Here is an 11,871-nt window from a genome sequence, read left to right as displayed (position 1 = left end):
GAATTTATAACCTTAATTGGTCTTTCAAAGCTGTGGTTAGTCAGATACATTGTCAAAGTGGGCTAATCCATGAGATTCACCCTAAAGGCAGAACCATGCTGACTTGCCCCTGCTATGTCACCAATGTTAGTTGACCTTTCCAGCCATGTCAATATATATTTTTGCATACTGTTATACAAAAGAACCAAAGATGGTCTCTATATTTTTAACCCCTAGGCATTTATTTCTTCACTGCGGGCTGAGATCTATTTGTATAAAGAACTACTGGTACCAAACTCATTTTTTTTTACAAGTGAAATTATTTAAAATACACCCCAAACAAGAAGATTTATAGTCACTTAGACCTTGACTGCTTTGCCTATCCAATGAAACCTTGCTGAAGATCTGACAGAAATAAATTAGCTAAACCTCAGGCCATAAGCATTAAAGATCCCAACCTCCTGCTGCCACTCAGAGATCTCTGACCAGAGACTCCCCACCATGCTGCTGAGTGACATCACCTAGAGTTGTAAGGCCCCTCTTTGATCTCCCTTTCCCCCTGGGAGTTCCCTGGCTCAACAACTCCAGATGCCATAGTCTCTGCACAGACTCCTGCTGTGAGGGACTGTCCCTTGCAAATAAAAGCAGGGCCCAATAAAACATGTGTGTGCTATTATCATCTCATGCTCAGCTCATGTTTTTTCTTGAGAGGCCCCTACATCCCTCAAACTCTATATATATATACACTTAGGTTAAAAGGAAAGGAAATCTTCTACTGTGATTAAACTAAATGATATTTCAGATATGACTTTTGACCTATTTATACTAATATATACCAATTTAAAAATAACCTATTAATTCAGTGCAAGCTGAAATTATTCTGCCACTAATGTGAACACAAAATCTGTTTCACTTATAAATGTGTTTATTTTTTTTTAATTATTGCTATGTTTTTGTATGAATGTAAATGGAAACAATCAAAATTTTATAGACAACAAGTGTAAGCAGTTAAAACAGAAATTTAAAAAAAGAGGGGAAATTATAAGAGTTAATGATTACTTGCCTACAGAATAATTAAATCATCAGCTTGTTCCCAGCAACACTGATTTGCTTTCTTCCAAGCAAACACCAATTCAAATTTCAAAATTATTCTCAGAATTTAATGTTACTCCTTTAGTCTGTAAAATTCCTTCTTTCTCAAAACATTGTCAATTTTTGTCTTCAATATACTATTGCATTATATGCACTTTTTTTTACATTTTATTGTATAGTATATTGTAATTTATTTCTTCAAATGTATTTTCTCTGCTAGACCATGTCTAAACCATGAAGGAGCCATGTCTTACCCATTTTATTTGTTTTTCTAATACTTTGTACAATTCATATTACAGTAATCTCTAAATAATTGCTGCATGTATATGTGAACATAAAATATTATTTTTACTGATATATATGTACATATAAATATATATTCTATATATTATACATAAAATGTATGTGTACAGATCTTAATATTTAATCTATAGTTTATATATGTATGTGTAAGTGTGTGTGTATACTCAGAATAAGAGCTCAGGGGTTATAATGTCCTTTAAATAGTATCAGTCTTGGGGCGCCTGGGTGGCACAGTCGGTTAAGCGTCGGACTTCAGCCAGGTCACGATCTCGCAGTCCGTGGGTTCGAGCCCCGCGTCAGGCTCTGGGCTGATGGCTCAGAGCCTGGAGCCTGTTTCTGATTCTGTGTCTCCCTCTCTCTCTGCCCCTCCCCCGTTCATGCTCTGTCTCTCTCTCTGTCCCACAAATAAATAAACGTTGAAAAAAAAAATAGTATCAGTCCTAACATGTGTGGGCTTGTCACTGAAGTACTGACACGTCGCATTCATGTAAGCCGATATCATTTCTAATATAAATCTCTTTCATTATGATCTTTTAAAATCTGGTTTTAGTTTAACTATAGTGTGGAAGCTAAATCTGGCTGGAAAGAAAACCAGACGCGATATTTCACACATAATTGAAAAGATCCAGAAAACGGTGAATTGTTTCCAATGGTATTTCTAATTTTTGAAATATAAAACTCAAGATTGTGCCAGAAGTTCATTTATGTCAAACATAACAGATTACATATAATCCAAGTTAATTGGTGTCTTCACTGTTTCTCCTACACTAAAATATATGAGACTTGAAAAACTCCTGTAGTGTGTAAAAGGAGATGTTGTACCTACGATGTACCAGCTTAGCCTTATCTTTCTTTTCCTAGAGCATTATCCCAGATGCCACATGGTAGGTTTAAAATCCATTTTGGATTGTGTATGAACAAGTAACATCATAATACATAATACAACAGTACTGAATGACACCTAGATATCAGAAGATAGGCCAGCATTTGGCTGGTCAAGTAGACATCAAGCTTAAAAGCTGAGAATTGACTAACAATTGCATTCCTGTAGAACGTGAAGGATAGTATAAACATCTCATTTGCTAGGAAACGGTGTTGGATTGGACTAGACTCATTTAAGTAAATATTAAGTAGAAAGAGATGTAAGGGGAAATCTTATAATCTTAAATTTTCACTTTCCCATTGCTGACCTTGCTCCAGTAGTCATTTCTGTACTGACAGTCAAAAAGAAAAGAAAAAAGAAAGAAAAAAGAAAAAAAGAAAGACAAGAGAAACTCAAGAACCCTGGCACTGACATCTTGAGCTGGTGCATCTGCTCAGAATTTTCAAATCCAAATTTCTAGTTATATGATAAAAAATAAAATATCCTCTGTGATTAGCCATTATTACATTGGTTTATTATTACCTGTAACAATAAAATTCCTGAGGTATTATATGTGTATGAGTGTGTGGGTGACTTATATGTAATATGTTACATGTATATATATATAGACATGTCTATATAGGACTATTAGAGCATGAAAAATACCAAAATATGTATTTTCTGTTGGTGGTATAGATTAGTTTGGGATGATAAAAGGATAATATCAAATGGAAAGAACTTCACAGTGGACGTGATATATGATGCAGATATTTAAGAAGATTATAACGGAGTACTAGTGGGAGGGGAGGATAAGGAAACCTTAGCAAGTACATTGAGCGGTGGAGAACATGACAAGGATTTAAGATAGATTTTCCAATGGCTGAAAAAAATGAATAACCAATGGAATGGGCCATCAGGTTGCCACCATGTATACTGGAAACAAAAGAGAAACAGTTTAAAAGTTAACTTGGTGTTCGACATTTCTAAGACCCAAAGGAGAATGCTATCTTCCTGTGGTTTTACAAGCCCATCTACTTACCTACCATCTACCCTCAGGATAAATTCCTGAAAATTGCCAATATTTGTGTAAGTAATAAGGCTCGTCAGAACTTATACTGAATCTAAGTGGGGTATTTCTTTGTTTAATTAAATATTATTCTGACTTGAAAAAAAAGGATAAAGAAAAAAAGGAAAGAAGAAAGGAAAGAAGGGAACAAAAAAGAGAGGAATAAAGGAATGAAAGTTATAAGATTGTAATTTGGCTGAAAACATTTAAAGATAATTTAGTTATTATGATTTGGAATAATGATATTTTCAGCTTGAATGTTCAATTTAGCCTTAATAAATTCAGGTACTCCACAACCCCCACCCCAGTGCAGTTCTACGAGTTTAAAATCATAAAAGCCAGGGATACTATTAAATGCATTGACTTTCATCTTTATTTACAATTCTATGAATAGCCTGTAAAATTGACAAGTAAATAGGGATAAAGTTGCCTCCTACAAGAAAATGCACAGAGAAAATGGAAAAGCCAATAGAAAACCGAAAACGTCTTTTATAACATCTCAGTCACTCTGCAGGGCTACTTAGCCTCAGAACATTTGCTAATTCACATAAATTATCTTTGAAATATTCCAACCATTGAAATAAAATGAAAATAGCTACTAGCTTTATTTACATGGCGTGACTTGGGTTTCTTTGAGCATGCAAAATAACAGCAGAAAAAAATGTTGATAGCATGATATATCTGATAGCAAAATCTCTTACTAGAATCCCCATCTCTTCATTCAATTCTGAGTGGGTTTGCATCTTTGTATACAAAAGTCATTTATGCACAAAGTTTTGAGTAAGTGAGATGCAAATTCTATGAATTTTTAATGTCACTAAGTTGGATACCAATAGCCGTATAGAAGCTTGGGTGCATTGAGGTGAGAAATAATGCAAAGTTTACACATTATATTGTGTGGACATTTTCTACTCGTCATTTTTGAAGACGAAAATGATACCTAAGTTGTGTTTGGAAATAAGATCATTCAGGGCACTTCCCACAGTTTGCTCTACTTCTGTAGGCTTCATATTTGTTCTTAGGTGGGTGGATGCTCTTTTGATGAGTATGGCAGAATTCTATAATTGAAGTCATGTTAAACTTGGAAAATATTTCTATAACCAATAAGCTTCTCTATGTATCATGACTGCTGAACAAAGTAAGCACTTTGGACTATTTTTAATAACTAATACCTTTGGCACATCATGAAACGCTATGCATCTCCTTGTGTTCCTTCCATCACCCCCAGGACTGAAGAGTTCATTTTTTTAGATATTAGTAGTTGAGTCTCTGCATGGTGCACATTCTTCCCGGGCATCTTAGACAGCATTTTACTTTACTTTATTTGGAAAAACATTTAATGTTAATGGTAAGGAAGGAATGATTCAATTCTTCAGAACTTAATTGTTTGTCTTGATATAAGATGATATTTAGTGAGCTTATAGATGGTTACAGTGCAACTATACAAGGTACCTATGTGATATACCTCTTAGATACGCAGGCAGTTAATGCTATAGTGTGGAAAGAACAGTGAGCTGTGACTCATGAGGTCCTATTGCTAATTATAAACGGTTTTCAAACCAACAGAGCCTTTCTTTCCATATCTATAGATAGGTACTGTAACACTGGGTAGAATTTACAGGTTTACTATAAATAATATTTTGGATAATACATGCAAAGATTTCTGATATTTAAAAGGACTTTAAAAATTCCAGCAACAATCTTTATTAATGTTTGCATTTATATTCATACTCATTAAATATTTGGACATTAGTTTGACATTGGTCATTCTTTCTCTCATATAACCTTCAATATGTTTTAATAACATCTGTAATCTTAATCATTAATTGTCGATTAATCAATGTGCTTTATGCTAAGGATCATGATTTAGCGATGTCTAAATCAGCATAGTAAAGTTGATGGAAATCTTTTTTGACGGTAGATTTTTGTTGCTGTTGTTACCATTGTTACTGAAAGCCAAACGGTTATCTTCAGGGTGGTCCATGAACTAAAATATGATCTGCTGTCATTTTTATGAATGTAGGATAAGAGTTATATGCAATCATATGCATACATCGTGCAGTGAGGCTAAAATTCTGTTATTAAGAAGATACTATTGAGTTTTTCCTTTCTTGAAGGGATAAAAAAATTGAATTACTTAATTCATGCCATGCATTTATTGATCATATACTATGTAATGCGTTCTGCTGTATACTTGGAAAATTGTAAGCCCTATGAGGACCATTATGCAACTTGTATGTATGAAAAGTAAGTCCTCTCTCAAATTTGCTCTTGTCATCTTTTCTATGAATGTCATAATGTTTTATTTTGGCATTCTTATTTATAAAATGCTGATACCAGTGAACGGATTTGAGACTTTGACTACTTCTAACCAGCAAGTTAGCGACAGATGCTGGAAGAAGATGCAGAACTTCTGCGTACAGAGGCCAGAATGTTATTACACGAGACTCCACACCTGCGTGAATACCATGGTTGCACTGGTTCCCTTTACTCCACGAGTCTGTGAGTGTAAAACAGAAGTGCCCACGTGACACTGCGCACGTAGTGGTTTTGCCTCACAACTAATAAACTCTAAGTGGACAGAATCTGTATCTTTCACGTTGCGCTGCTTAGCAAACCGACATTTAGTCCAAAGGGAGACACTATTTCTACATTCCAAGGCTCTTTCCCATGCTAATATCCTTGGTGGGGTGGGGGAAGCCCAGAACAAAGGGCAATCAGTGTCTCTGTTCACAAAACATGGAAGCACAGCAGAGACCACGGAGAATTCTCTCCCAAGACATCATAACCTGAAGTACACAGTAACAAGCAGGATATTACCTGAATTTGAGCTATGTACTATTTGCTGCTATAAAAGGCAACCCTAGAATTCTCTTAAATTACTCTGTCCAAAATTCATTTGAGCTGGGCTTCCACCTTAACACGTTTTATTTTATTTTACTTTATTTTATTTTATTTTATTTTATTTTATTTTATTTTATTTGGTTTTTTAATGTTTATTCATTTTTGAGAGAAAGAGACAGAGTATGAGCGGGGGAAGGGGCAGAGAAAGAGGGAGACAAAGAATCCCAAGCAGGCTCCAGGCTCTGGGTGGTCAGCACGGAGCCCCAGCGGGGCTCAAACTCACGAACTGCGAGCTCATGACCTGAGCTGAAGTCCGGCACTCAACCAACTGAGCCACCCAGGCGCCCTAACTTAACACATGTTTTAATGTCACCTACACAGGGAAGAGTGGACATAGCAAGTCACTTTCTGGATCTTAGCGCTTCTGGTTGGAAATAACATACATTACTTTCACACACATCTCATTTGTCACAAGTTATGCAGTTGCCTTTCACTTCCCAAGAGGTAGGAAGGTGGCCAGCGCTAATGCCAAATCTACAGGCCAGCGCAAGGAAGAGAAAATTCTTATATTTGTTATTAGAGCCCATCATGATCACCAGTAACTTCCAATTCTATGCCGTAGATGGTATTGCTGCTTTCATACACTGTCAATAGAGGAGGAGGAATATAAAGGCAATTCCTGTTTGGGAACAGAGAATCTCTTCTTCGAGAATGAGAAAATTCTGACTTCGTTGCCAATTACTTTCTCTTCCCCTAGTGCCACGGGACCAAAACTGCCTGCCGTATAGTAATGTGAAAATACTGCAAAAGAGCCAGCTCTCCAGAATAAATATATCACAGTAAATGTCCTTCTAATATCATTCAGCCATGAGTGCATATTCCAATTTGCTTTTACTCTGCTTCTCTGCTCACTTTGCAGCCTACCTTCTTTCCATCCACTTTGGAGAAGTCTTTGGAAAATAGCATTTGAAATTATAGCACCATCCTGAGTTCCAGACATTGACTTAAATCAATTTCCAAGGACATTAGATAAGCAGAGGTCTTGCCTTTGTTTGGCTATTACAATATAATGGAATATTTGAACTACTGTTTCTTAAAAATGTAAACAGACAAATAGCATAAAAATGAAGACTTGGAAAACACAGGGATCATTACTAATCTCATGAAATTGCTCAGGTACCACGTTTTATAAAGTTGAAAACATTTCAAAAATGCTATATACCTACAGTAAAGAAAGCAGAAGTTAGAACTACATGTGACGGAATAAAATAACCTTGAGACATTAAGTACACAAATGAAGAAAATGGATTTTTGTTTGATCAAAATGTAGGATTTTACATATTAAAACTGTGTCATTATTACTTTATTTGAATTTTAGGAATGTTCTGGCTTACACACAACGTAAAATCATTACACAAATTATGCAGTATATTTCACAGTAAGAAATAGTTCTCTTTTAATTCTTGACTGTTGGAATAATAATAACAAAATTACAATATGAATATATTTTAAACAAGGAAACAATAGTGGAAAATGAAAACACATTACATTCTCATTGAATGTACCAAGGAATCATAATCTCCAGAGAAATTAGGGATATCTATAAGCATAATAAAATCATTAAAGAATAACCAAATCAAGCACTAGTACTCATATTATCTGTCTTGGGCCTCTTCTTACTTATCATCTCTTCTTGCCAATCTTCCTTGCCTCATACAATTTTAGTTCCATATTTCTCTCTCCTTTCCTTCCTGCCTTCCTGCCTTCCTGCCTCCTTTCTTCCCTTCCCTTCCCTTCCCTTCCCTTCCCTTCCCTTCCTACTTTCCTTCCTTTTTTTTTTCCTTCCATTTCTTTTTTCATGATCTTTTCTCCATCTACTATCACAGCACTTCTGCCATATTAGTTTTTTTATTGCTACTCTAAGAAACCACCACAGATTTAGTAGTTTAATTCTAGAGGTCAGAAGTGAAACAAATTTCATGGACCTAAAATCAAGGTGTTAGTAGGACTGCATCCCTTCTAGCGGCTCTACATGAAAATGTGTTTCCTTGCCTTTTCTGGCTTCTAGCGATTACCTACATCCTTGGCTTCTGGCTGCCTGCCAGTAATTACTTCATTCCAACCTGTTTCTAGTCATCACATCTCCTTCTTTGATTCTAATTCTCCTGTTTGTTCACTTGTAAGAACCCCTGTGATTCCATTGTGCTTACCTGGATAATACAGAATAATCTTTGTGTTTCAGTATCTTTAACTAATCACATCTGCATAGTTCCTTTTTCCATATTCATAGATTTTGAGAATTAAGACATAGATATGTTTGGTGGGCCATTATTCTGCCTGTCATATCTGACAAAGTGCCTGTGTTTATCTGGGTTCTCCAGAAAAATGGAATCAACGGGATGTGCGTGTGTGTGTGTGTGTGCATGTGTGTGTGTGTGTGTGTGTGTGTGTGTGTGTATTTATTTTACAGAATTGGCTCATGCAATCATTGAGGCTTGGTGAGCCCCAAATCTGCAGGATAGGCTTTTAGGCTGCAGACCCAGGCAAGAGTTACAGTTCAAGCCTAAGGTCAGTCAGCTGACAGAATGCCTTCTTGCTCAAGGAGAGGTCAGTCTTCCTCCTACTAAGGCCTTCAACTGATTGGAAGAGACCTACCCACATTATGGAGGAGAATTTGCTTACTCAATGTCCACCAGTTATAATGTAAATCTCATCCAAAAACGCCTTCACAGAAACATCTAGAATAATGTTTGACCAACTCTCTGGAAATATGGTTCAGCCAAAGTGACACATAAAATTTACTGCTCTAGTACCTTTCCCCAGTGATTAGTTCTGCATATCCCCAAGATATCCCATGTGTATACTCAAAGCAAGTCTCTTAGGTTATTACATGCAGGCTTACCACCATTATCATCTCCTTCTATGCCAGTCTATTGGAGAAGTAGGCTGGCAGCCTGTCATTCTCATAGATAAACCATTGCTTTGGAATTGCATTATCTCTCATTGGGTCTCACTATTATTGATGGAACGAAGTTTGTGAGACAGTCCCAAGTTGTGGTATTTTCCTGAGTACTTCCTGCACGGAATCCACATTGTGTTATTTACACAAGAAGGGATGAACCTTTATTCTGCCATTTACAGACATGTATCAAAGTAGTTGATGTCACAATATCTTACAGAGTGTTAATTTAAAAACAGCCATTTCATTTTTTTTACTCTGCCTCTCTTTCCCTAATAGGACTCAGATAGAAGTCCATGGGTGGTTAGGCTCAAAGACAACTATGAGTGATGAACATCATGCTGTACTCAGAATTGCTTCTTTTGGCTGATAATGAAAGCTTTTTTACTAAGCCAAGCTTGACTGCCTGACTTTTCCTTTATGATGAGCTCTCTCCCAGGATGCTTCTCAGGGGATTATTACAATAGAGTTCTGGAACAAGCTGCTAGACATATAGAGACATGTCTGAATCTCACATATGGACACAGTGTTGACTAAAGCTATGACATCTCCCTCCTCTCAGCTCCTCCCAGGCTTCCAAAACTTGATTTTGTCCTCTAAAAGACCTTTTTAAAATGTGCCATAAATGGTTTTTGAAATCTTAGCTTTTTTATCAAAAATAAGAATAGTGATTCTGGTGTTACTGCTTGATAATACAGTAGAGTAAATATAGAGGCAGAGATGTGATGTACATACATTCTTATAATTGAAAAATAAAAGTAAGTAGGCATTGGGCTTTCTTGTCATCTAAAGTAGGTCAGGAACAAAAACAAGGATCTGTTAATTTAACAATTTTATGATGATGTAGAATTCTCTTTTAATTTCACAGTGTTTATTATATGGCTGTCATTTCTGTGTCTCCATTACACCCAATGTCTAGTTTCTAAGAAGGAAATAAAAAGGAGGATGAGGGGATGGAGACAGTTGTCATTTTGAGGAAAGAAAAAAACTCAAAGAAGTAAAGTGAGTTTAGAAAACTGAAAAAGAAAAAAAAAACAGTTTGGTTTCCATGGTCTTAAGAAAAGAGAGTAGGCAAATGTTTTGGACGAAGAAATGGTGACTTTAACACTGCGAGACCTAGGTGAGGTTGCCTGACGTTTTTCTTTGTGAAAGTACCTCTTCGGGAAGCACTGTATGCCATGAATAATTATTTATCAATTGGAAGAGTTTCAAAATTATTGTCTGCAAGCTTTTAGTAGTAAAACAATGAAATGTTTCTTATATATTCCTAGGCATTTCTGAATATAAGCTGTTTTCTAGTTTTCCATTTTCTAAAACACTGCAGAATAGAAAGCAGTGATCTAAAAAGCCTGTCTTAATATGTATGCCCATGCCTCTCACTTAATGATTTCACATTATTGATAAATTGCCTCATTGATAAACTGCTCCATTTTTATTAATCTTGAATTGGGCAAATAAGAAGATGTAATTGCTGCAAGCACTTTCATTTGCCATAGTTTTCTCAAAGGCTCATCTTCCTATATCCTCAGAAATACCTAATTAGCTCTTATTTAATTTGAGCACATGCAGAATATAAATGGAATAAATTACTACTCATTGAAACTCAAATATTTCAAATTATTCATTTGACAAAATATGAAGAGGTTTTAAAAGTTGTTTTATATAAGCACTAGAAAGTATGAATCTAGGACCCACAATCTGTAAATCAGATTACCAACATTCAGCAGCTGATTCACTGCAAGCCTCCTTTATGTGACAAGTTACAGTGTTGTATAGGTGCCTAAACAAACCTTACTGTACTTAGATTACCAAAGAAGGTAGAATTTACTTGCTGAATTGCCTGATTTTTATGTAATGACAGAAAATTTTATGTGGGTGCAAGAAAACAATCTGTTATATATTATAATGGATAAACAAAGTGAAAATATACTATTGTACATATCTACCTATATCAGAGAGGTAGACTTGTAAAGCAAATAAAATCATGATCTCAAGAATAAAACAACTTGGGTTCAAAATGTGCCTTGCCATCTGCTGAATAAATTACTTCATTTGTCAGACGTTCAATCCTGATGGTAAATGTAGATAATAATAGCATTCTCTCGATGGCATTTGTATTAAGCTACCAAGCCTGTCATAGCGGAATACGGCAGACTGGGTGACTTAACTATGGAAGTTTATTTTTTCTCAATTCTGGAGGCTGGAAGTCCAAGATCAAGGTGCCAGCTGGTCTGGTTTCTGGTAAAAACTTTCTCCTGGATTGCACTTGGCCACCTTCTTACTGTGCTATCACACAACCTTTCCTCTGTGTGCATGGACTTCTGTTGTCTCTTTCGCTTCTTGTATGGACACTAGCCTATTGGATTAAGGCCCCATCCTTATGACCTCATTAAGCCTTAATTACCTCCTTAAAGTCCCTCTAAATATAGTCAAATGAGAGTTGGAACTTCAATCAGTGCGTTTTAAGGAGACAGTTCATATCAAAACAGTGTTGTTGTCATGATGAAATGATACGCATGGACAGTGTTTATTGCACAGTAAAAACTCAAACATTTCTTTTTTTAATTTTTTTTAATGTTTTTATTTATTTTTGAGACAGAGAGAGACAGAGCATGAGCAGGGGAGGGACAGAGAGAGAGGGAGAAACAGTATCCGAAGCAGGCTCCAGGCTCTGAGCTGACAGCACAGGGCCTGACGTGGGGCTCAAACTCACGGAGCGTGAGATCATGACCTGAGCTGAAGTCGGACGCTGAACCGACTGAGCCA

Source organism: Prionailurus viverrinus, chromosome B1 (genome assembly GCF_022837055.1).
Source record: "Prionailurus viverrinus isolate Anna chromosome B1, UM_Priviv_1.0, whole genome shotgun sequence".
Taxonomy (NCBI): domain Eukaryota; kingdom Metazoa; phylum Chordata; class Mammalia; order Carnivora; family Felidae; genus Prionailurus; species Prionailurus viverrinus.
This window is presented reverse-complemented; position numbering follows the sequence as displayed.